At 42.7% G+C, this 25,089-nt stretch overlaps 1 long non-coding RNA gene across 5 annotated transcripts; it reads left to right on the top strand.

Moving 5' to 3' along the window:
* The first annotated feature begins 17,187 nt into the window (after positions 1-17,187).
* Positions 17,188-22,922, top strand: LOC136541842 (uncharacterized). Of its 5 annotated transcripts, none has more exons than XR_010780509.1 (5): positions 17,188-18,443; positions 18,595-18,650; positions 20,059-20,328; positions 22,181-22,324; positions 22,607-22,922. It is a non-coding gene; the product is annotated as an uncharacterized lncRNA (long non-coding RNA). The 5 variants fall into 5 exon arrangements; XR_010780511.1 differs by lacking the exon at positions 22,607-22,922 and having other exon boundaries at positions 17,188-17,339; positions 17,420-18,443; positions 22,181-22,583; XR_010780512.1 differs by lacking the exon at positions 22,607-22,922 and having other exon boundaries at positions 17,188-17,913; positions 18,379-18,443; positions 22,181-22,583.
* Positions 22,923-25,089: the final 2,167 nt, after the last annotated feature.

Raw genomic sequence — 25,089 nt, 5'->3', positions numbered from 1 at the left:
TGAAATCGATGCAAACTCTCAATTTCCCATTCTTCTTATACACAAGAACAACATTCGATATCCACTCTGCATATCGGCACGGTCGGATAAATTTTGCTTCTAGTAATCTTTCAGTCTCCTTTTTTATATCATCAAGAATGTTTGGGTTGAATCTCCTCGGAGCTTGTTTAAACAACCGATATCCAGGTTTGATTAGCAACCGATGTTCAACAATCGATCGGTCTAGACTAGGCATCTCATAGTATTCCCAAGCAAAACAATCTTTAAATTCCTTTAATAAATCCACCAACTCTTGCTTATACTCAGGATCCAACTTAGCACTTACATATGTCGGCCTAGGCCTATCTCCAGAACCAATATCTATCTCTTCTAATTTATCGGCCGACGTAAAGCCATGTTGTAGTTTACCATCTATGTCATCTATTGGATTATCCATTAAAACAAATTCTCAAAGCCGGCTGCTTGGATCGACTATTGGCTTTTGTCATTGACCTTAATGAAGCCTCCTTCCCATAGCTTGCCAGAAAAACACTCAAAGTCTTCCAATTCCCAATACACTAGATCGACTGTTGTGGTACTTACAGAATCATCAGCATGAACCAGCTCAACATCGTCTCCATGCCACTGAATCAAGCATTGATGCATAGTCGATGGTACACAACAATTTGCATGAATCCAATCATGACCAAGGAGTAAACTGTATGACCCTTTTCCATCAATGATGAATAATGTAGTGAGCAAAGTTTTACTTCCGATTGTCAATTCGACGTTCATTGCCCCCCTGGTCTTAAATGCATTGCCCCAAAATCCTTAAGCATCATGTCAGTCTCAATCAAATCTCCTAGTCCCTTACCAAGTTTACAAAAAGTGGTGTAAGGCATAAGATTGACAGAAGTACCTCCATCCACCAACATCTTGCTCATCGGCTTCCCATCAACAAAACCTTTTACATATAAAGCTTTTAAGTGCCGATGCTTGACTAGCTTATCAAATATAGCTTGTTGTACTACTGTCAACTATCTCCTCATACTCCAATTCATCAAAAATCTGAATAGACTTCTTGATTGTACTACTGTCAACTATCTCCTCATACTCCAATTCATCAAAAATCTGAATAGACTTCTTGATCTACTGGAGCCCTAAATTCTAATGACAACAGAAAAACCATTTGAATATTAGCCGATGGTTGACCCCTATCGGCTGTTTGTTTAGCATGCCATACTTGAGGTCTACTAGATGCCTCAGCCTGTTCTAGCTCTCTGTTCCTTAGGCATTGCACCCTTCTTTTCTGGCTTCTTGTCAAACCTCCTGGACACCATTGCCCTTCCTGCCAAACATATTCTTCCTCGTTACCCTCTTCTTCATAATCAGCCCTGTTTTGATCAACAACTTGCTTTCCAAGCCGATCATGAACACTTCTATTTTTAGTGCCGATCCATATTATTATGATGATACTCATCTCGAGCATAGATAGACCGGTGGTTAGTTTGAGATTACCTAAACTCCCAATATTGCTCACTGCACTCCGGGCAGTTATTTCTGGTAGGCAATTTCAAACCTTCGTTCCAGCAATGTCTAAAGAAAGGACAATTCCAATGTGATTTGGCTTGTTTTCTTTCATACCTCTCTTTCTCCCGTTGACGTTGGTATTCTTTCTCTTCTAGCCAGCGCTGATAATCCTTCTCCTTCTGTCATTGCCATTTGTTCAACAAAATTTGAGATGTGACACACGGCCTTATTGCCCTGTCCCTTGATGTCTCTCCCTATTCGTATTGGCTCTTTTGTTGATCACAACGTCTTTTAATCTCTCTATACTCATCAGCCGATATCTGCATCTTCGGGTCGATGGTTCCGGCTTCCTTAGCCCTAGTCGATGTTAGGACTTTAGTCTTTCCTTTGAGCAACCTAGCATCAACCATGTTCTGATCTCTTGGGAAAGGATTATCATCAACTTTTATCTTTTGAGGTGTATCAAATTTGAGCCTCCCTTACTGAATAGCCCTCTGTATATGTTGCTAGAAAACTCTACACTCATTAGTAGAATGAGAAGTTGCGTTGTGAAATTTGCATAACTTCTTATTCTTCAACTGATCAGGAGGCAACATAACATGATTGTCGGGCAACTTGATCTATCCCCTCTCAAGCAAGAAATCAAAGAGTTTGTCTGATTTTGTGATGTCGAAATCATAGCTCTCTTCAATTCCTTTTCCCCAAGGATTTGGCACCATTATTGTGTTCTTACCCCAATTCCATTCAGCCATGGCAACCTCTTCTTCTTCTTCATCTTCATAGTCGTCATCAACTGAATATGGATTATAGGTTTTGGCAATTGCGGCTTTCTTCTAGAATTGGCTATTGAGCGCCGCCACTCGTTGAGCCAACTAACCTAAATTGTCAAACTCTTGCCCCAGCAGGTTCTCTCTCAACATTGGCAACATTCCTTGAATGGCCAAAGCAACTAGCTGATCATCAGTCAAGTTCAATGAGAAGCACAAATTTCTGGTCTCTCAGAACCTCTGAAGAAACTCGGTGTCCGATTCATTAGTTCTCTGCCTTATAGTCATCAAATCGGTAATTTTCTTTTCTCCTGTCCTAGTGTAAAAATATGTATGAAACTTCTTCTCTAGGTCAGCCCAATTGGCAATGGAGTTAACTGGCAGTGATGAAAACCAAGTGAAGGCTGGTCCTGATAGGGACAAGGAGAAGAAACAAACTTGATGGGCCTCTTCATTGGATGCTTCACCCAACTATGTAAGATACCAACTGACATGTTCTATTGTACTTGTGCTATCTTGGCCAGTGAACTTAGCAAACTCTGGGAGCCTGTAATTTATAGGAAGAGCGGCCAAATCATACCACTCTGGATATGGGCGTTTGTACGTGTAGGTCTACCCTTTTGGCTTCAAACTGAACTGATTCTTCATCATCTCGGTCACTCTAAGCAACATCTCATCAGTATTTGAATTTGGATTTCTCTGCAATTGCTGACCCATCTGTGGATTAAAATTTTGGGTTCCTTGATACCTCAGATTTGGAATCATGTGAAGGGTATTGTAATATGTGTCATAATGATATCCTTATAGAATCTCTATCTACTGGGTCCTTTATTGGTTTGCTGCTTGAAGTCTCTGGTTGTAGATGATGGGATATGTATCTCTATGAATCCTTTGGACTAATGACGCTATTTTTTGAACCGACAATAGTATTTGGCCTGATGTGCCAAAATTGACCATTTAATTCTGAACTTGCCCCTTCAGCTATTGCACATGATGCACTGACAATCTAAGATTATACTGCATCTGATTAGTAGTAGCACCTTAAACTTGCTTAGATGAGCTCTGAACTGCCTGGACATCATCATTACCAACTAGTGCTGCTTCTTGATGGCTAGTACCGGCTTGATTAGTCCCCTGAGTCGACGGATGTGGAATATTGTAGTAAACCGGTCCAACCTGATCAATTAGATATCCATGAAACATCTCTTTCATGGTGTTGTGGAATGTGTTCAAGAAAACTATATTATGGTTCAATATAGCATCATGAACAGATTTGTTTACATCCTTTATGAAGAAACGCCTATCCTCAGCTTCGTCTGCATCTGTCTGCCCATGCATCAAAACTCTTGATAGTTGATATTTCTGAACAACTTTATTGTCACATGTCTTGGTGTTATACAACACATGTTCTGAAATTCTTCTATAGCCTTACTAATGACATCTTTATCCTCATCGGTAAGTCTTCATAAGGCACCATAAGGATGTCACTGTTGTTGTAAGCTGCCACGATGATTGTGGTGTCCCATCGGGCATGCTAGAATGTGTGTCGGTGTGAAAAATGTGTCAATGCGCCTGGCACACAGCAAGCCAGAAGGATCTGCTTGATGTAGCAAGGCTGGAGATCCGATTGGCTTCAATGCAGGACTAGTCGATCCTACGAATTCCTCCCAAGGCGTGCCAGTCAATTTGACCTACAATTGACAAGGAGAGAAAGTTTATCAGTAATTTAAGGTGGAACATGCCGGTCTTGCCCAGACAGTTCCAAGTGTGCCGCTTCGGGAGCAGCCAGACGTGGAAAATCGACTAAATAGCCGATACGCGAAGAAATCGGTTGTTACGGACTATAAAGCTTGTGGGTCACGATTGATTTTATGTTGACAAGTATAATGCACGTAGATATAAGTAAAATCATTAGCTAGGTGGGTATTACCAATGTAAAACATTGAGCCAATGAATCTAACGAAAAAGGATATAACATGTGAACAAATCGACTGTCTAGTATAAATGGATCTACAAATGCTCTGAGTTTAATCTGTTACCATCAACAGTGAGGTTCGACAGGATCGATGGCAGCTATGATGATAATAACAAATTAAAACCGAAGAATCCATACAAACATCAATACATTGATAGGTTTTCTGAAAGACATGCTATATGTGTGAAAGCACAAGCGAATAGGCTAAAATAGCCGATTCAGGTAGAATAGGGATTACAGTATGTGAACAATTGACTGTTTAACATGGACAGATCTATAAACTCATCAGACCTAACCTGTTATCCTTAACAGTGGGGTTCAACTGGATCGATGGCAGCCATGATAAAGACAACAAATCAAGCCTTTAAAATAAATAGACCTATTCACACTTAACACAATCATGAAGACACACTGTAAGCATTAAAGCGCAGGCGATCAGCTATTTAGCCGATGCAGGCATAGCAAACAGTCAAGGTCATTCCTGGTCGAAAGAAAATCTACCAGCTAGTATCCTCTGATCTAAAGTACTAATAGGGAGGGTCGATCGGATCAATACATCCATAATAGCGAGCTATAAACTAGATTCAACTAGCTAGTAAACCTTCTCAAGATCAGACATGCCTTAACCACGTACTATGCATGATCAAGATCGAAGTAGAACGGCCGGTGAAACATAATTCGTTGTTTAAAGTAAGAACTGTCGCAATGTAGCAAAATAAATGATGGACTAAAAAGGATGTGAGGCCGATCTAGATTGATCTCGATCGGGCAGATTGATATTGCTGAAACTAATGACAATAAGAACATCAGCAAGATCGGTAACTTAATAAATCTACCCGAAGGATGCCACCCTTAGGTAGAGCCGATAACTTGACCTTAATCTAATTCGAGCAGTTGAGGTCGAACTTAACCGATGCAGCCATACTTGAACTAGATAAGAGTTGATAACTAGCTTATACTAGAGCTTGCAGTGGAGGTTGAACTTAACCGATGCAGCCTTACAAACAGAAGTATAAACCATGATGGTACTTATAGATAAGCCGGAGGTCGGCTGGACTGATGCAGCCCTGCTTGTTAAAGAACTCACCGAGATCTACACTACTCCTACTCCTAAGGGTTGGCGTAAAGCCAAAAAAGTAATTGGTATTGATTGATTGGATGTTCTTTTTACAATAGCCGGGGTCCAATATTTATACCCGGAGCCTAAGCATGAATCCTACTCAAGTATGACTCATTACAATCTTTGGTATAAGAGAAAACATTCCTAATTTAAGATAACTTGGACCCTAATTTTTTCCTTTTTGTAGAGTCCGACATGTCTTTCTCGATGCCAACCGTAGCTTGTTGTCGTTATCTGCTGACATCATCCGAAGAGAGCTGATCCCAGTACCGCATCTAAATCAGCTGATATCGACCCTTACATGATCGATTCCTTGATGACGCAATCTTGGAAGCTTCGAGTTTTCCCGCATTCTTATTTCAAATTTTGGGGTAAACAGAGACTAATTGGCAGGATTCTAGCTCTAAAAATACTATAAATCTTGACTCCTATAAAATAGCTCTGACTTCTCTTACTGCTGGGTACAGTGCAAGAGCTGGAGTTAGAGATTTATCATAGAGATATAAGTGTTTTATAGAGCTTCGTTACAAGCTTCTTGGAGAGAATTTTGTAGAGCTCTATCAATTGGTTAAATGTACTTGATTCTAGTGGGGTGTTGACAAGAATTATAATTCTACATTTACGCTACAAGTTGGGAGCTAAAAAATCTGCTCTCCACCACTACTCATTCAATGTCACCAGAATCACTTCTCACCTGCTCTACACCCTACTCTCTACCACAATCACTCCATCAAAGAATCAAGGAGTAAAACTTAAAAAGTAAAAAGTAAAACTCAACCAAACTGACCATAGTTTCTTCAACATTGTATCCTCTTTCCATCGCCTGTTAGCTATTGTGACCAGCAGGCTACATCACACTCAGGCGGTGTGATATCGTAGGTTCCCCAATCTTCATCTCTACTATCTCTACTATAAACAACATTTGGTACACTCAACATTTGTGTCCCCACCTGAGAGAGTCCTACCATTGTATACCAAATATTTTGTACCCAGATTTTCAACATCATTAAAATTAATGGCTCATAATTCTCCTTAAAAGGCTCCAACTCAATCTAAGGGTCTAGCTTATTTGGCCTAGGCTTCAATGCTCCTTCACGCCTCCACCCCGCACCGCGCAATGCGTTGCACCTAGGCGAGCGATGCTGGGTTTGAACCCACACCCTCCAATCAATTTTCTTGAAAAATACACTAGCAGATGAGATCATGCCCATCAATCACCCCTGGTCTATCCAGAAAGAAAATCGATCCAGCAAAGGTGGATGAGATCGCGCGATAGTACTACTATAGGAATCTAAACCGAGGAGGGCAAAATAGATTAATCGAGGCGGGCATCGCAACTGCCTCGGTCAAAAGGTCATGGTTAATCGATCTTTGCTGAGGCGGTTGAAATGCCTGCCTTGGTTAATCAAATAAAAAACAAAAAAATAAAAAAATCCATGGATAGGCCCGCCGAGCCCATCCATGGGTTGTCGCCGCCGCAGCCGCACCGCCGAGATCCGGCCACACTCTGTAGGATTTAGCCGCCCACCTGAAAGGTCCTAATGGCTAGAGGAGGTGAATAGCCTATTAAAATTTCTACAACAACGCTTAGCAAACCGGTTAGATAAATATGAGGCGAAGCAAGTGTTGTGCTAGCCTACTAAAAATGCAAGCCACCTACCACAATTCTAGTGTCTATAGTCTATATCCACACAATGGCTATGTCACTACACTAAGTTAGTGTGCTCTCAAAGGCTAACTAAAGAACCACACTAACCAAACTAACAAGCTCTCACGACTAGCTACACTAAAGAGCTTGACAACTAGTTTGCGGTAATGTAAAGAGAGAGAGCAAGATGGTTATACCGCTGAGTCGAGGAATGAACCAATCAACTACAAGAATGAATACCAATAAAGACCAATCACCTCAGAATCAAATGATGACACAATGATTTTTTATCGAGGTTAACTTGCTTGCCGGCAAGCTAGTCCTCGTTGTGGCGATTCACTCACTTGGAGGTTCACGTGCTAATTGGCATCACACGCCAAACCCTCAATAGGGTGCTGCACAACCAACACAAGATGAGGATCACACAAGCCACGAGCAATTTACTAGAGTACCTTTTGGCTCTCCACCGGGGAAAGGTCAAGAACCCCTCACAATCACTACAATCGGAGCCAAAGACAATCACCAACCCCCGCTCGATGATCTTCACTGCTCCAAGCCATCTAGGTGGTGGCAACCACCAAGAGTAACAAGCAAATCCCACAGCGAAACATGAACACCAAGTGCCTCTAGATGCAAACACTCAAGCAATGCACTTGGATTCTCTCCCAATCTCATAAAGATGATGAATCAATGATGGAGATGAGTGGGAGGGCTTTGGCTAAGCTCACAAGGTTGCTATGTCAATGTAAATGGCCAAGAGAGTGGGCTTGAGCTAGCCATGGGGCTTAAATAGAGAGCCCCCATGAATAGAGCTATTGGCTCCTCTGTCTGGTGAAACACGGGCTGACCGAACATAGGACCCAACGTCTGGTCGCCCAATGCTCGCCACGTGTCTCCTCTTTTGATTCTCCACCACGCGATCTATCTCATAATCACTTTGATAAACTAGGTTAGCACTAGGGTTTCATCAATTCACCAAAGCCAAACTAGAGCTTTCAATCTCCCCCTTTTTAGTAATTGATGACAACCCTTACACAAAGATATGAATTGAAATTTAATTGAATCCATGTTGCTTGCCTAAGCATATTTACCATATGTTAGAGGATATGGACAAGTTTCATGAATCCCAAATGGTAGCAATTGCTCCCCCTACATATGTGCTAAGAGTTTGGATTGTAGCTTGCACATATGATTGGATAGGAAATATAGGAGACAATGTCTACCAAATGATGCTAAGATGTAAAAGATGGACCTTTGAAGCGTGATACAAATCGGAGTGCATCAATATACCATCCTTAGCACCATTAGTGACTAGACATACACAAAAACTAGAATACCCCATGAGATCAATATTAGAAGTGAGGGTCTAGTTTTCATAATGTGAGCATGAGTCTAGTTACTTAACCTATGCATGCTAGTTTTTCAAGTCATCATTCAAACCTACAACTAGCATAAACCACACAGGCATGGATATTGAAATTTAAAACTTGTGACATGCAAGCAAACATATGAAATGCACATTCAAATGCATCCACCAAGTTTATGAGCTTGCTCCCCCTACTTGTGTGCTTAAAATTTTAATTGATCCATATCTCTCCCCCTATGTCAAATCCTCCCCCTATCACTTACATCTTTATTTCTCTCCCCCTTGTTGTTGTTTTTCACTATCTTTGTACACTATTTCTCCCCCTTTATCATCAATGACCACAAAGATTCAAAATATAGATAGGTTGAGATTATCAAAGTCAATCAATGGGATGAGGATCATTTTTCCAAATTTGGTCCAATCTAGATCATTTGCCAAAGATATTTAACTCTATTTGATCTAAGGACAAGCTTCTTCACACCTCTAAATAAGGGTTATCTTGTACCATGTTGAGTTAAACACTTAGAGCTTATTTTCTAGATCAAATACTAGGTATACAAGCCCACAAACATGTCATATGCTATCACTAGACCAAATTAAGCATAGAAGCAATAGTGGTATCATACAAACATTAAAATCATTTGATTTTCATGAATGAGCCTCTTAAATATGAAAGATGTCTAGATGCACTAAACATGTCCTTAGCAAGGATGTATACCATGCCAATCAACTTTTACCTTGGATTGCTCGAAGGAGAGGCATGTCATATAAGTGGGGTGTGCATCAACTCAATTTGAGAAATCCAATATGTTCAACTCATTCCTTAGCTTGCAAAACCTTTTCTCATCCAATGGCTTAGTGAATATATCAGCAAGTTGATCTTTGGTGCCTACACTCTCAATGCAAATGTCCCCTTTTTATTGGTAATCTCTTATGAAATGGTGGCGGACATCAATATGCTTTGTTCTTGCATGTTGAACTGGGTTGTTGGTTAACTTGATTGTGCTCTCATTGTCACATAGCAATGGCACTTTCTTAAACTTGATTTCAAAGTCACTCAAAGTGGCCTTCATCCAAAGTATTTGTGCACAACAACTACCGGTGGATATGTATTCAGCTTCGACGGGTGATAATGCAACACTATTTTGCTTCTTTGATGACCATAAAACGAGTGATCTTCCCAACAATTGATATGTGCCCGAGGTGCTCTTCCTTTCAACCTTACATCCCGCATAATCCGAGTCGAAGTAACCAACTAGCTCAAATTTTGCTCTTTTGGGATACCACAAACCAACATTTTGTGTATGCTTCAAGTACCTCAATATTCTCTTTGTACCATTCAAATGACTTTCTCTTGGTGAGGCTTAAAATCTTGCACACATGCATACACTAAACATGACATCTGGCCTTGATGCGGTTACACAGACTAGGCTTCTAATCATAGACCGATACAATTTTTAATCCACCATATTGCCACTTGCATCACTATCCAAGTTGTCATTTGTCCCCATAGGTGTGCTAATGGCTTTGCTATCACTCATGCCAAACTTCTTGATCATGTCTTTGATGTACTTGCCTTGACTCATAAATGTATCATTCTTCAAATACTTGATTTGAAGACCAAGGAAGTAACTTAGCTCCCCAATCATAGATATTTTAAACTCATTAGCCATCATCTTTCCAAACTCTTCACAAAAGTCTTGATTGGTTGATCCAAATATGATGTCATCAACATAGATTTGCAACACAAATAAGTCTTTGTCAATCTTCTTGGTGAAAAAAGTGGTGTCAACTTTGCCCATGATGAGCCCTTTAGAGAGTAGGAAGTCCCTCCATTTCTCATACTATGCTCTAGGTGCTTGCTTTAAGCCATACAATGCCTTCTTTAACTTGTACACATGGTCGGTCTTCTTGTCATCTTTAAAACCAGGAGGTTGCTCAATATATACTTCTTCATTGATATAACCATTGAGAAATGCACTCTTAACATCCATTTGATAGAGCATGATGTTGTGGGCATAAGTATAGGCTAGTAAGATTCTAATTGCTTCCAATCTAACAATCGGGGCATATGTTTCTCCAAAGTCAAGACCTTCAACTTGTGTATATCCTTGTGCTACCAATCTTGCTTTGTTCCTTACTACTATCCCATCTTGATCTTGCTTGTTTCTGAAGACCCATTTGGTTCCAATCACATTGTGTCCCTTTGGTCTCTCTACCAATTCCCATACTTGATTTCTTGTTAAGTTATTCAATTCTTCATGCATAGCATTCACCCAATCAACATCCTTCAATACTTCATCTATCTTCTTTGGTTCAATTAATGACATAAATGAGAAATGCTCACAAAATGAAGTCAATTTTGATCTAGTTTGCACACCTCTTCAAATATCACCAATGATAGTGTCCAATGGATGATCCCTTGCAATATTGGTTGGTTAGAGTATTGAAACTTGATTGCTTGCACTTGCTTGATCATTGGGTTGAGATAATGTACTAGCCACTTGATTTTGTTCATTGTCATGAGAGCCACTTGTACTTGCTTGATTTGTATCATCTTGCACATTTGAGTTAGAGAGCACTAGTACTTGATCATCTTCATTATCATTCACTTGCCTAGGCTTCAATTCACCAACATCCATGTTCTTCATGATATTTAAAAGTTGAATGCCTCTAACATCTTCCAAGTTCTCATTCTCATTTTGGGAACCCTTGGTTTCATCAAATTCAACATCATGAACTTCCTCAAGAGTACCACTATCTAAATTCCAAACTCTATATGCTTTGCTAGTAGTTGAGTATCTAAGTAGGAATCCTTCATTACATTTCTTATCAAATTTGCCCAATCTAGTGCCTTTCTTCAAGATATAACATTTGCAACCAAAGACCCAAAAATATGCAATGTTGGGCTTTCTACCATTCAAGAGCTCATATGGTGTCTTCTCTTTCAATGGGTGACAATAGAGGCGGTTGCTACAATAGCAAGCCGTGTTGATAGCTTTGGCCTAAAAAGATTGACTCACATTATACTCACTAAGCATAGACCTTACCATATCAATGAGTGTTCTATTCTTTCTCTCAACAAGGTCATTTGATTGTGGAGTGTACTTGGTCAAGAATTGATGTCTAATTTCAAATTCATCACACAACTCATCAATTCTATTATTCTTGAACTCACTACCATTGTCACTTCTAACTCTTTTGATGGTTGTTTCAAACTCATTGTGAATGCCCTTAACAAATGATTTGAATGTTGCAAACACATCACTTTTGTCCATTAGGAAGAATACCTAAGTGTATCTAGTATAATCATCCACTATCACAAAGCCATATTTGTTTCCACCGATGCTAGTGTATTGTGTTGGCCCAAACAAATCCATGTGCAATAACTCAAATGCTTTACTTGTGCTCATCATATTTTTCCTAGGATGGGTGTTTCCAACTTGTTTGCCGGCTTGACAAGAGCTACAAAGCTTATCCTTCTCAAACACAATATCTTTCAAGCCTCTAACCAAGTCATGATTAACCAATCTATTTAATTGTTTTATTCTAACATGACCAAGCCTTCTATGCCATAACCAACCCATGCTAGACTTAGTGAACAAACATGTAGATAGTTGAGCTTCACTAGCATTGAAATCAACCAAGTATAGATTCTCATATCTAAAACCTTTAAAGATCAAGTTAGAGCCATCTATACTTATGATCTCTACATCATCTACCCCAAATATGTATTTGAATCTAAGATCACACAATTGAGCTACGGATAGCAAATTGAAGTTCAATCTCTCAACAGGCAACATATTGGAAATGCTCATGTCATTGGATATTGCAATCTTACCAAGCCCTTTGACCTTGCCTTTGCCATTGTCACCAAATGTGATACTATCATAACCATCATTGCTATTGGTATTGATTGAATTGAACATTCTTGCATCACTGGTCATGTGTTGAGTGCACCCACTATCAAGAACCCAATTCCTTCCTCTAGCTTTGTAATTGATCTACAAAAGAAGATCAATTCCTTTTAGGTACCCAAATTTGCTTGGGTCCTTGAAGGTTAGTCACTAAGCTATTTGGTACCCAAATGGCTTTCTTCCATACATGGTGCACCAATGAACTTAGCCTTTACACCATTTGTACCTTTAGTAAGCACATAGAAAGAATCAATCTTAATTGAGGATACATTAGCATTTTTGCTCTTGTTCTTGCACTCATGCTCTTTATGACCAACTTGCTTGCAACTAGTGCAAAACTGATCATTGTTCTTCACAAAACTAATCTTGTGAGGAGCAAAGGCCGCCTTGCATTTCTTGGGGATATAGCCCAATCCCTCTTTGTAAAGAGAAGCTCTTTGGCTACCTAAGCACATAAGCAAGCGGTCCTCACCACCATAGGCCTTAGCCAAGGTGTGAGTGAGCTCATTGACCTCCTTCTTGAGGGTCTCATTTTTAACCACTAGTGAGGCATCATATGTGAAACCATCACTAGTAGGTGAGGTGGAAGTGGAAGTGCTACAAGAAGGGTTAGTGGGAGCAACAATGATAGACTTATAGAATGATTCATCAATTAAGTCACAAGTTAAGCCTACATTACATGTCTCAACATGCTTCTTCTTATTTTGCTCATCAAGCAAAGAGGAATGAGCTTTTTCAAGCTTCTTGTGAGCCTTGCCAAGCTTCTCATGGGCTTCCTCTAGCCTCTCATAAGATGTATTGAGCTCATCAAAGGCTTGCTTAAGGACTTTTAGTTCCTTACGCAAGCTTTTGCATTCCCTTCTCTTAATGTCGAAGTGTTCTTTAGCATCATCTAGCATGTCAAGTAGTTCATCCTTAGTTGGTTTATCATCATCACTATCACTTTCATTTTCATTATCATGTTCCTCATCACTTCCATCATCACAAGTTTGTACCTTAGTGGCCTTAGCCATGAAGCATGACGGAGTGTCGAAGAGAGAAGGCTTCTCATTGATAGCAATGCTTACAAGTGCCTTCTTTTTGGTGGTCTTGTCATCATCGCTTGAGGAAGCATCACTATCCCAAGTGATCACATATGAACCACCCTTATTCTTCTTCTTGAAGGACATCTTGTCCTTCTTCTCTTTGTTTTCCTTCTTGTCCTTCTTCTTACTCTTCTTGTTGTCATCATCATTATTGCTATTGTATGGGCATTGAGCAACAAGATGATCCTTGCTTCCACAATTGAAGCATCTTCTTGACTCTTCCTTGTTCTTGGATGAAGACTTCTTTCTTCTAGCACGGTAGCCCTTCTTCATCATGAACTTCCCAAATTTTTTGACAAAGAGAGCCATGTTCTCATCATCCATCTCATCAAAGCTCAAGTCTTTATCTTCACTTGATGATTCTTGCTTTGCCTTGCCCTTGGATGATGTGGCCTTGAATGCCACACTCTTCTTCTTGTCATCTTTCTTCTCCCTCTTTTCTTTCTTTTCATCATCATCTCTATAAGCATCATCGGTCATGATATCTCTCAAGATTTGGTTTGGTGTCATTGTGTCCAAATCGGTCCTCACTAGCAAGATGACCAACATGCCAAATCTTGCAGGTAAGCATTTCAAGAACTTATGAGAAAAGTCCTTGTCCTCCACCTTCTCACCAAGTGCTTTGAGATCATTGACAAGCACTTCCATCCAATGAAATATGTCCAGCACATTCTTATCTTCCTTCATCTTGAAGCTAGCAAATTTCTCCTTGAGAATGTATGCCTTTGCATCTTTTATTGCCTTGATGCCCTCGAATAATTCTTCCAACTTCTTCCAAGCTTCATGAGTCATCTCAATGTTCTTGATTTGCTCAAATGTTCTCTCATCAATTGCATCATGAATGTCACTTATAGCAATGTCATTGTTTTGGAGAAGCACTTCTTCGGCGGTGGTGGAAGCCTCTTCATCATCAATCTCAATCTTGGTCTCCACCACCTTCCAAACATTCCTATTGATTGACTTGATATAAGTTATCATCGTAGCTTTCCAATAGGGATAGCTTAAGCCATCAAATTGGGGTGGCTTCTTGGTGTTGTTGATTTGAGCCATTTTTACACCGAAGGTTGTTAAGCCTCAAATCACGGTGACCATGGCTCCGATACCACTTGAAAGGTCCTAATGGCTAGAAGGGGTGAATAGCCTATTAAAATTTCTAGAACAACACTTAGCAAACCGGTTAGACAAATATGAGGCGAAGCGAGTGTTGCGCTAGCCTACTAAAAATGTAAGCCACCTACCACAATTCTAGTTTCTATAGTCTATATCCACACAATGGCTATGTCACTATACTAAGTTAGTGTGCTCTCAAAGGCTAACTAAAGAACCACAGTAATCAAACTAACAAGCTCTCACAACTAGCTATACTAAAGAGCTTGACAACTAATTTACGGTAATGTAAAGAGAGAGAGCAAGATTGTTATACCACCGAGTCGAGGAATGAACCAATCAATTACAAGAATGAATACCAATGAAGACCAATTACCTCAGAATCAAATGATGACACAATAATTTTTTACCGAGGTTAACTTGCTTGCCGACAAGCTAGTCCTCGTTGTGGTGATTCACTCACTTGGAGGTTCACGCGCTAATTGGCATCACACGCCAAACCCTCAATAGGGTGCCTCACAACCAACACAAGATAAGGATCACACAAGCCATGAGTAATTTACTAGAGTATCTTTTGGCTTTCCACCGGGGAAAAGGTCAAGAACCCCTCACAATCACCGCGATCTAAGCCGGAGACAATCACCAACCTCCGCTCGACGATCTTCGCTGCTTCAAGCCGTCTAGGTGGCGGCAACCACCAAGAGTAACAAGCGAATCCCGCAGCGAAACACGAACACCAAGTGCCTCTAGATGCAAACATTCAAGCAATGCACTTGGATTCTCTCCTAATCTCACAAAGATGATGAATCAATGATGGAGATGAGTGGGAGGGCTTTGGCTAAGCTCACAAGGTTGCTATGTCAATATAAATGGCCAAGAGAGTGAGCTTGAGCTAGCCATGGGACTTAAATAGAGAGCCCCCACGAATAGAGCCGTTGGCTCCTCTGTCCGGTGAAACACGGGCTGACCGGACGCGCCAGTCAGGTTGACCGGACGCAGGACCCCAACGTCCGGTCACCCGATGCTCGCCACGTGTCTCCTCTTTTGATTCTCCACCACGCGATCTCAATGGTCGATTCTCAGCATCTTTCGTGATTAAGTGGTGACCGGACGCGCTGCTCAAAGTGACCGAACGCTCCATCACTGGAGTCCGATCGTTTCCAGGCCTACGTGTCCATCGCTGCTCAAAGTGACCGAACTGCTCAAAGAGATGATTTTTCGCGACCGGACGTGTCTGGTGGCTCATGATCGGACCCAGGCCTACGTTCGGTCAACTCAGCCTCTCTCTGTTGCTTGCGTTAGCGTACGTCACTAGGTGACCGGACGCACCCCCTGCGCGTCCAGTCCCTCTTTCTCTTCAGCGTCCGGTCAAGGGACCGAGGGCGGCCTTCACTGCGCGCTACTGACCAGACACGGGGTCAGAGTCCGGTCACTGCCCAAGGCAGAGTCTGGTCAATACGAAACTCCTCCTTTTGACCCCAAACTTCACCACCCTTGATCAAATGTGTCAACCACCAAGTGTATCACCTTGTGCACGTGTGTTAGCATATTTTCACAAATATTTTCAAGGGTGTTAGCTTTCCACTATATCCTAAATGCATATGCAATGAGTTAGAGCATCTAGTGGCACTTTGATAACCATATTTCGATACGAGTTTCACCTCTCTTAACAGTATGGCTATCGATCCTAAATGTGATCATACTCTCTAAGTGTCTCGATCACTAAACCGAAAAGCTCCTATCAATTTCACATTTGCCTTGAGCTTTTTGTTTTTCTTTCTTCTTTTCCAAGTCCAAGCATTTGATCATCACCATGCCATCACCATCATCATGTTATGATCTTCATTTGCTTCATCGCTTGGAGTAGTGCTACCTATCTCATAATCACTTTGATAAACTAGGTTAACACTTAGGGTTTCATCAATTCACCAAAACTAAATTAGAGCTTTTACCGCCGCCGGATCGGGCCACCCACTGCCGGATCTATAGGTGGAGGGCGAGGGGAAGCGGCCCACTGCGTTGATCCGGACGCCCTCGCCACCTCAACCGCCGCATCTGGAGGTGGAGGGCGAGTGGGGCGAGGGGACCCTAGATCCACGAGCTCCAGCCGCCATGCCCCTGCCCCGCCGCAGTGGGGGACCTACGCCGTCGCCGGGCGGCCCCGTGCTCGCCGCCCCCAGGCCAGCCACCGGGAGGCGCCCCGCCCCGCGCCGCTGTAGGGAGGCTCCGCGCTCGCCGCCCCTGCGCGTTCCACCGGGAAGCACCCCGTCCGCGCCGCCGGTTGCGTTGTAGAGAGAATGAGGGGAGGAGCACGGTCGCGTGGGGGAGAGGGGAGGGGAGCGATCGAATGGGGGAAGGAGGAGCACGACGAAGAGAGTGGGTTGCGGCTGAGGGAGCGCGGGAGAGAGAGTGGGCTGCGGCTGAGGAAAGGGGTGAGGGAGAGTGCGACTGAGAGGAGGGGCGAGCGAGAGAGTGATTTTAGGGTTTCTAAAGATTTCGTTTATATATTGGAGATGACAGTGGACTGGTGTGGGCTAGTGGGTTGGGCCTGATTTATCAAGGCGGTTGTGTTAGAATGTCCACCTCAGTTAATGATTTATCGAGCCAGTTGCGTTAGAAAGACTGTCTTGGTTAATCTATATTAACCAAGTTGGGCACGTTAGGTTGTTATCTCCGTTAATGATTAATCGAGATGGTTACCTAACAATGGAGCCGAGCAACCAGCCCGCGCGCATAGGAGCCCAAAATGAACGCCTCAGTTAAATTTTTTTCGGAGTAGAGAGCGTTCCGGCTCCCTCCGCGATAGCGCCTCCGGTGGATCGGCAGTGGCCTCGTCGACCTCCAGGTTCATCCCTAAATTTGCTTTTTTGCTTTCAAAATTGTTTCCAGCACAATCAGGTCCACGTCGTATCTATGTCAAAGCAGGCGCCGCTGCCGGTGGAGATGCGACGGGCCCTGCAGCACCCTCAGGCTCTCCGGGTGGAGAACGCAGCAGGCCCCGACGACGACAACGCAGGCTCGCCGGGTGGACGTATCCAGTGCTAAAGGTTGTTGCTACCTCCAACAAAGCGGCCGTGCCTCCCACCGCAGCCGGATTCATGGGTGTGGTGGCGGAGGCCGGTTCCACGGCGCCCTTTCCCAACGTCCCTGGCCTCCACGCTCTCTCCAGTTGTGAAATCCACTCTCTACCTTACTCTTTGGATGGATCTGCATCTTTCTTGATCCATGGCGTCTGTGAGATCCATTCTCTCCCTCACTCTCTGGATCCAAACATTTCACCCAATGCGAGCAGGGTAGCAATTGCAGCCGGTCATGTTATTTAAATTAATTAATTATATTTTGCTTTTGGATGCAGCTTTGGTGTTCGATGGTATTCCATAGAGAAGTGTCCTAGGTTCAGTACTTTCTGCATCTTGGAGGTTTGAAATGTAGAATTGGGTCTCTTGCTTTCCTGTAGTTGATTCTTTAGAATTGAAATGCCATAGAGTGCTGCTCGTGTTCCTTTCCATAGATGGGCTGAAAATGATTTCTTGTTCTAAGATTGTGGTGATGTCTAATTGTTGTAGCAAGTCAACACACCTGAAGAAGAAAATTTACTTGGTCACACTGAAAATTTGTTGTTAGCCAGCCACAGGTCTGTTTTCTATTTTGGAGTAAAATGGACCAGTTGAATAGTATATTATTATGTTTTAAGTTCATAGTACTTTAACTTGGTGAGACAATTGAACCAATCTTGGGTGTTGTCTTTCTCCTTTCATCTAACATTCTTTATATTTTCTTCTATCAGAAACTTAATCAGTTATGCCCTCTGCCCAACTACTTGTAGTTATAGCCCCAGTACCATGTACTCATTTAGCCTGAGCTCATGTTGGTTCGGTTTGCAGATGATGCAGATGCTCTTGATGAGATGATAAATCCAGTAATCGAGGCATGTTCAGGAGAGGCATCTGTATGTGTCCAATTAGATCCATGCCATGCACTTAAATAACATATTTTAAGTTAGTATATAATTCGACGAAGGGATAGATCCTTTGCACTTCATTTATTTCCATGTGATATAAATATAACATTTAGGCTAATTAGTCAAACTGATATTGCAGGTCTGGCATGCCTACTGCAAAGGTTTTGTTGATGCCCATCCTCTACTAGACTCCTTGTATGTCTTTCTCGAATGCATTTTCAGTATGTGCTAAGAAAAAAGTCAAAAAGTATTGCACGATAAGAGTTTTAGATAGCAGAATTCCAAAACAAATATATATGCTTCTGCTAAACAGTCTCAGTCATTGGCTAAGTACAGTCACACACTGACAAATTCAGAAGTTAATTTGCTATCTTAAAAGAAACTGGAGGGCAGAATGTTACACTTGATAGGAATCATGTATATATATCTCTCGCGATGTAATTTAATTTCCTTTTCCATTTATTTCAACGATTTATGCAGCCATGCATTACATGTGCTGGAACTGATTAAACAGGGCAATGGTTAGTTAATTAATTGGCCTTTCTGTCAACTTGATATGTGATGTGTGCATCACTATGTTAATGTGCATAAATTATAGTTGGTGCAGTGCTATTATGGCATTAGCTTCAAAGAAATGGGTGTCCTGAAAATTTTGATGAGAAGGACAAGGCTGTAGAGATTCATTCAAGCTTTCCATCCACGTATAATGCACATTCATAGCATGTTCTAAGTTGTGAATTTTACATGTCGAAACTTGCAGTTCTGTCTTTCAGTCGAAACTAATCTTGTACTTTTTTCACGCCCTTTCCTGTGCTTAATGTCGCATAAAGTGTTTCTTCCTTGTAGAATGGTTTGATTTCAGGTGTCGTTGGCCTTAGAACCCATTTAAAGAAAGTCTGAGTGATGCCCTCCCTCTGCAAAGCAATGTCTCCTTTGCTGGCTGCAGGGTGCAAATAAAAAAAATGATGGAATCAGAAGAGAGGCTGAATGAGCGTGTTCTAGATGTAAATTGCTACAAATCAAAAAAAAAGTTTGCCATTGCATACAAATCAAGGCTGAATGAGCATGTTCCAATTAAATATATCATACGTGAATCTTAATGAATCTGATTGTTTGTTTTATTTTTTACAAATTTTATCTTGTTTTGTATTTTACCGTAGCGTTAGCATGAGCATAATACTAGTGCGTGAAAATGGTCAGATTGCCAAACAATATAACATGTTTCTTAAATAATTAATATAACTCTGTCCTTTTGCAAAGGAAAAAAAATATTGTGACTGGGGTTTTTCTGGTCACCTTACTTATTGGAACTGAGATATCAATAGATCGCAGATAACAACAATTGAAGACAGGAAAAATTAAAAAGCAGTTTATCGTGTTCGCTCACAACTTTCCGTAGCAAAAGAAATTTATAGTACTCCTTAGGAACATTTTTCCTAAGGGCTTGTTTGGAAGGCCGGTATTTAGTCCAAAAACACTTGTAAATTACAGGTCTGGTAATTTTTCCAACCCAAATCTAAATTGGTTGTTTGGATGGCTAGTGAGCACATTAATTTTACATTTGGATTTAGTCAAAACCGGTGTAAAATAATAAACTCCTCAGGTCTGGAAAAGAAAACCACATCTATCGGGCACGCCTCACGCTTCCACAACCCCGTCCCCGAGCACGCCGCCGTCGTCACCGTTCGCGGCCGCCGCGGTGTCCCCGCCCTGCGGGCTACCCACGCGGCTGTATCCACCGACAGACCCTGCGTGGTGCCGTATTGATGTACTCCAGCGCCCGGACAGCATCTCGCCGTCGCTGATGGAGGTCCTTCATGCTCCTCATATTCTTCCACTTCTGTGAGCTTGCCATCCTCTCCCAGAACACCAGGTGCGTAGCCATCGCCCTCCACAGTGGATCCGTGCACTCTGTTCTCGAGTTCATATAGCCCAAAATTTAGAGAATCTGTGCAATAAAATTAGTAGTACTGAAAGTCAATCAGGGATATCAGTCTAGTGGCAGTCGCTAATCGACGGTGAGCTGTGCTTGGTGGCAGCGGCGACCTTTACAGTTTGTCGCAACAACTGTGTTCGCCTCTTCAAACAGAGCAGTGCACCGCTAGTAGCTGCATGCATGCTTTCCATCCAAACATCAGTTTCCAGGTGAAAAAAAAAGTCAATGGTATTCTTGTGCACAGTAGTTTACAAGTGGAAGCTAGTTGCAGGTGTAAAAGATTACAAAGCAGCCAAACAGCACCTAAGTTACATTAGCAGTTCCCCTCAGGGAAAAAAAAAATACATTAGCAGCAGTATATAAACACTAAGGTCCGGTGAAGATCCACACGGTTGGCTTGAGCTACTTTTCAGCCATGGAACACTATTTCCCTCATGCAGTATTGCAGCATAAGCATCAACATAAATTAAATTTCAGCATAAGCGAACATGGTGGAAGGCATCTTTTACAAGACAGAAAGTCGCACCATGAAATCTAACTTCTAATCTTGCCACGTGCCTGCACCAGAGAATCTAGACCATCCTCATCCCAAATTCCCAGCCGTTGGATCTCTGACTGTGTCTACACGAACCGTGCAGCTAGCGTTTCTAGAGGTCTCGATCCCCTCCGCTACCTTCATCCGCGACTCCCTCTGCCATGGCCCTGGTTCGAGCCGCGAGTCCGCGACTCCTTCAACAGGCCACAGCAATACAGTGCGCGGCCTCCACTTCGGCGGGTGCCGCCACTGGGACCATATAGCCTTCTGCCATCTCGTTCTAGCCTCGCAACCAACCCGCCTCAACCTGGATGCGCTACCACCTTAGGCCGTAGTAATCTCCGACACCACCACTATTGCCGAGCCACGGCAGCGGCGTGGCGCTGATGGACACCCGGTGCAGCTTGGGGCAACGAGAGCGGAGGTAATGCGCAGGGCGATGCCCAGCTCAGATCTACCTCGGCGTGCGGCGTCGCGCTCTGCCCTATCGTCGGTAAAGACGCCGCCAACTGCATTGCACCTTGCCTGCTGCAAGCCTGCAACCGCTTGAGGTACGCCTCTAGGTTGTTCGATGAAATACCCCTTCAGAGCTCTGTGACTTGGAACGTTCCCTCTCCGCTTGTTTCAACAACGTGCTCTCACTGCTGGTACGCATGATGTGCTCCGCCACCAGCACAGGCGCGTCTTCAGCCAGGCGAAGCTCCCCCGATCATGATCATTTCATCAGCATGCTCAATGGTACATCCTCGAGCTTGATAAGTAAGGAGAAACGTAGAACAATGAGCTGAGGATTACTTGCCCCCCTCCTCTTCTTGATCCCAAAATTACCAAATTTTCTTTATTAATCTACTAGCTGCAAGCAGTCAGCACTAGCCTATATTATAACTTTGTTAAACCACCACAAGGATTAATAGTATCAGTATACCGTTTTCTTATCATTCGTCAGTCAAAACCAATATTAGCCTTAGCATATCAGAATTTCATTTTTCAATAAGCACGGATTACGTTTGACAAATCGTGCAAATTAATTTAATGGCGAATTCTAAAAACAAATAGAAACTGATTTTGGACTTGCGATTTTGCAGGATTCATATAGACTTTTCAGGCAACTGATTAGTTTTAGTTTAGAGAAGAACATCCCTCCCAAATTACCGTTTGTTCAATGCATTTGCTGTTTAGAGTACCTGTGGCAGTTATCAGAGCTGAATTGTTTGTTCATTGACATGTGAGATGGACTGTATTCTATGATTGCAGATGCAATTGATACAGAAAAATTTCTGGAATGCATGGGACAGCAAAAACGTGATCAAGCTGTAAATGTTCCTATACATGATTTCAACAAGTATTACAGTGTTCTTCAAGCTCTAGAATGTAGCAATGTAGAATTCTGAACATAAGGTAAAAACAGGTTAGCTGGCACATATTCAGTTGTCAGATGTCAATGTACTTTGTAGGTTTTTAGTTTATTTCAATCAATAATTCAATATCAATATAACTACAAAATTTGGATTCTTATTGTCACGTTTAAAAGTAAGAAGTCATGTACTGTAAGCTAATAAACTTCACACAAAATTTGGATTCTTATTGCCATGTTTAAAAGTAAGAAGTCGTGTATTGTAAGCTAATAAACTTCACAGTCCTTTTCCTAACTAAGCGCCTAACCTCATTTCATTTTGCTAGGCCATCAAATGCCACTATTTTGGAAGGCATTTTAGTCTTCCATGATCAGAGAGAGTTTGCAATCTGATGGACATGAAAATTTTTGTACACACAGGTTTCTCATTCTTAGACAGATGCCATTTAGCTACTTAAGAGTCCATATGCTCAGTTCTCCTTCCCCGACGACAACACCATATTATCATCTTTTCAGAGCACAGTGAGTGTGAATGCGATGGCTGACTCTATTTGTTCAGTGACTTTGGATACAATTATAAAACACACAGTGAGTTGTACAAAGTAGGCTTCTTCCTTTATAATAGAATTATTATGCACTCCTTTAAAAGTCACTTAAATCCTGTTCAAAGTTCAACCCTATGGAATTCAAAGGATTGCAATGAAAAAAAAAACAAGAATCTAACATCATCTCTTACATCCATACTCACAAAACATGTGTTGCCTGATTCACGATGAGCATGGGCTCTCTGACGAGCACAGGCGGAGCTACACGTAGGCCAACGTGGGCGGTGCCCCCCCCCCCCCCCCCGACGATGCTAGCTTGCCGCGCCTATGTTTCTAGTATATATACATAAATAATCCTACAGTACTCCATTATTTAGGAACAGTTTTCTAAGTTAAACTATTTTAAATTTGATCAAGTTTATCTAAAAGAATAGCAAATATTTTTATTACTAAATAAGAGGCATTACGTTCATCTGACACATAGTTTCGTGATGTACCATTGGTTATAGTGGTTGCCGGGAGGAAGCTGGTACTTTTGAGTATTTTTGCTTGCGAATTTTGCTGGCCATTGATCAAGAAGGTAATCAGTAGTAAAACCCAACTTAACGAATTAAGGGCATTATAGTAATTCCCCCTGTTTTAACCTTTTGGACATTATTCATATCCCATCCTGTTGACCTCGAGGCAGCGCCGGCCATGCACTGTGAGTCTTGGGCGATGGCTCGGTGACGCGCACGTTCCATCTCACCTGGTCACCCCTGCGGCTCTGCCCCCAATACAATCTAGGGCTTCTTCGGTTAATGGGCCCTGTTCGGCTTACCCCATATTCAGCTTGTTCGATTTTTTTTTCGGCCAGAAGAGTATTTTTCTCTCACAATAATTCAGCCGGAACAGTATTTTTCAGCCAGTTTCAGCCAAGTTTTAGACCAGCGAATGGAGCCAATGAGGTTAGGAACAAGTACTCCGGTTGATCAACTGTTATACAAATTAGCCAATTAATTATCGGACTGCTAGCGCCCAGACGTTCGATCCGAGCGCTAGCGTCCGGACACTCACGCTAGCTACGTCTGCCCGCGCGCTCGCTCGCACGCCTGCGTGCTTCACGTCAGGGCCCACGGTGCTCTGTTTCCCACGCATGCCTCAATCTGTGCCCGGTCTCGTTTCCTGCGCCTGCCGCTCGCGCCCCTCCGCTCCCACATGCATGCACGGGGCCCAGTAGCTGCAGGTAGGTGTGGCTATGGCAGGTGGGTCCCACTATAACATTCGAACATTGGATCTACTTTTGCAACATCCAGATGAAACATTTGCAACATACGTCTAAAACAGATGAAACATTTGGGACATACAGTTGAAATACCATTGCAACATGTACAACATCCCGATCTACTTTTGAAACATCAAGATGCAACACTTGCAACATAAAAAAAAGATGAAACACTTGAGATATGCGTCTGAAACACTTGCAACATACGTATACAAAAAAACAGATTAACATTGGGGATAGACACTTGCAACATATGTGTACAACTATTGCAACATCCCGATCTACTTTTGCAACATCCACATGAAACACTTGCAACTTCCTCATGAAACATCTGAAACACTTGAAACATACTCTTGCAACATGATTTTTCAGCATGCAATGTCACCTTGCTACTTGGACGAATCGCAGAACTCGACGGCGCCGTAGCGCATGAAGCTCGCCAGTGCACCCTAGGCGAGGACCTGCTCGGCGGCCTGGGCGAGCACATGCTTGGCGGTCTGGGTGAGCACCGGCGCGAGCGCGTGAGCACCCTGGGCGAGCACCTGCTCGGCGGCCTGGGCCAGCGCACCCTGGGCACGGCGGAGGACGAGCATGTCGTGGCGGGGGACGGAGGCATGGCGGGGGATGGCGGTGGCGGCGCTAGAGTGGCCTGGCAGGATCGGCTCCCAAGCGCTGCACCTTGGAGGCGGTCGCGCGCCGCACCTAGCTGGGCCAACAGCCAAGCACCGGAGGCGGCAGGCGAGTGGATAGGAGCAAGTGAACGGATAGGAACGAGTACGTGGACGAGCGGCTTTTTTATATTTAGAAACGGAGGAGGAGGGGTCTTGAGCTAGCGTCGCGTGGCCCACCAATGGAGCGTCCGGGTGGACAGATGCCTGTTTCCCAGTATTACTGATTAATTATCCTAGCTTGGGAATCATTCGAGGAAATAATTCCTAGATACCTGAATTAGCCCTTAGAAAGGAAGGGAGAGCGGCAAGACAAGATCAGATCCCAAACA

Source organism: Miscanthus floridulus, chromosome 3 (assembly GCF_019320115.1).
Source record: "Miscanthus floridulus cultivar M001 chromosome 3, ASM1932011v1, whole genome shotgun sequence".
In the NCBI taxonomy this organism is placed as follows: Eukaryota; Viridiplantae; Streptophyta; class Magnoliopsida; order Poales; family Poaceae; genus Miscanthus; species Miscanthus floridulus.
This window is presented reverse-complemented; position numbering and strand designations above follow the sequence as displayed.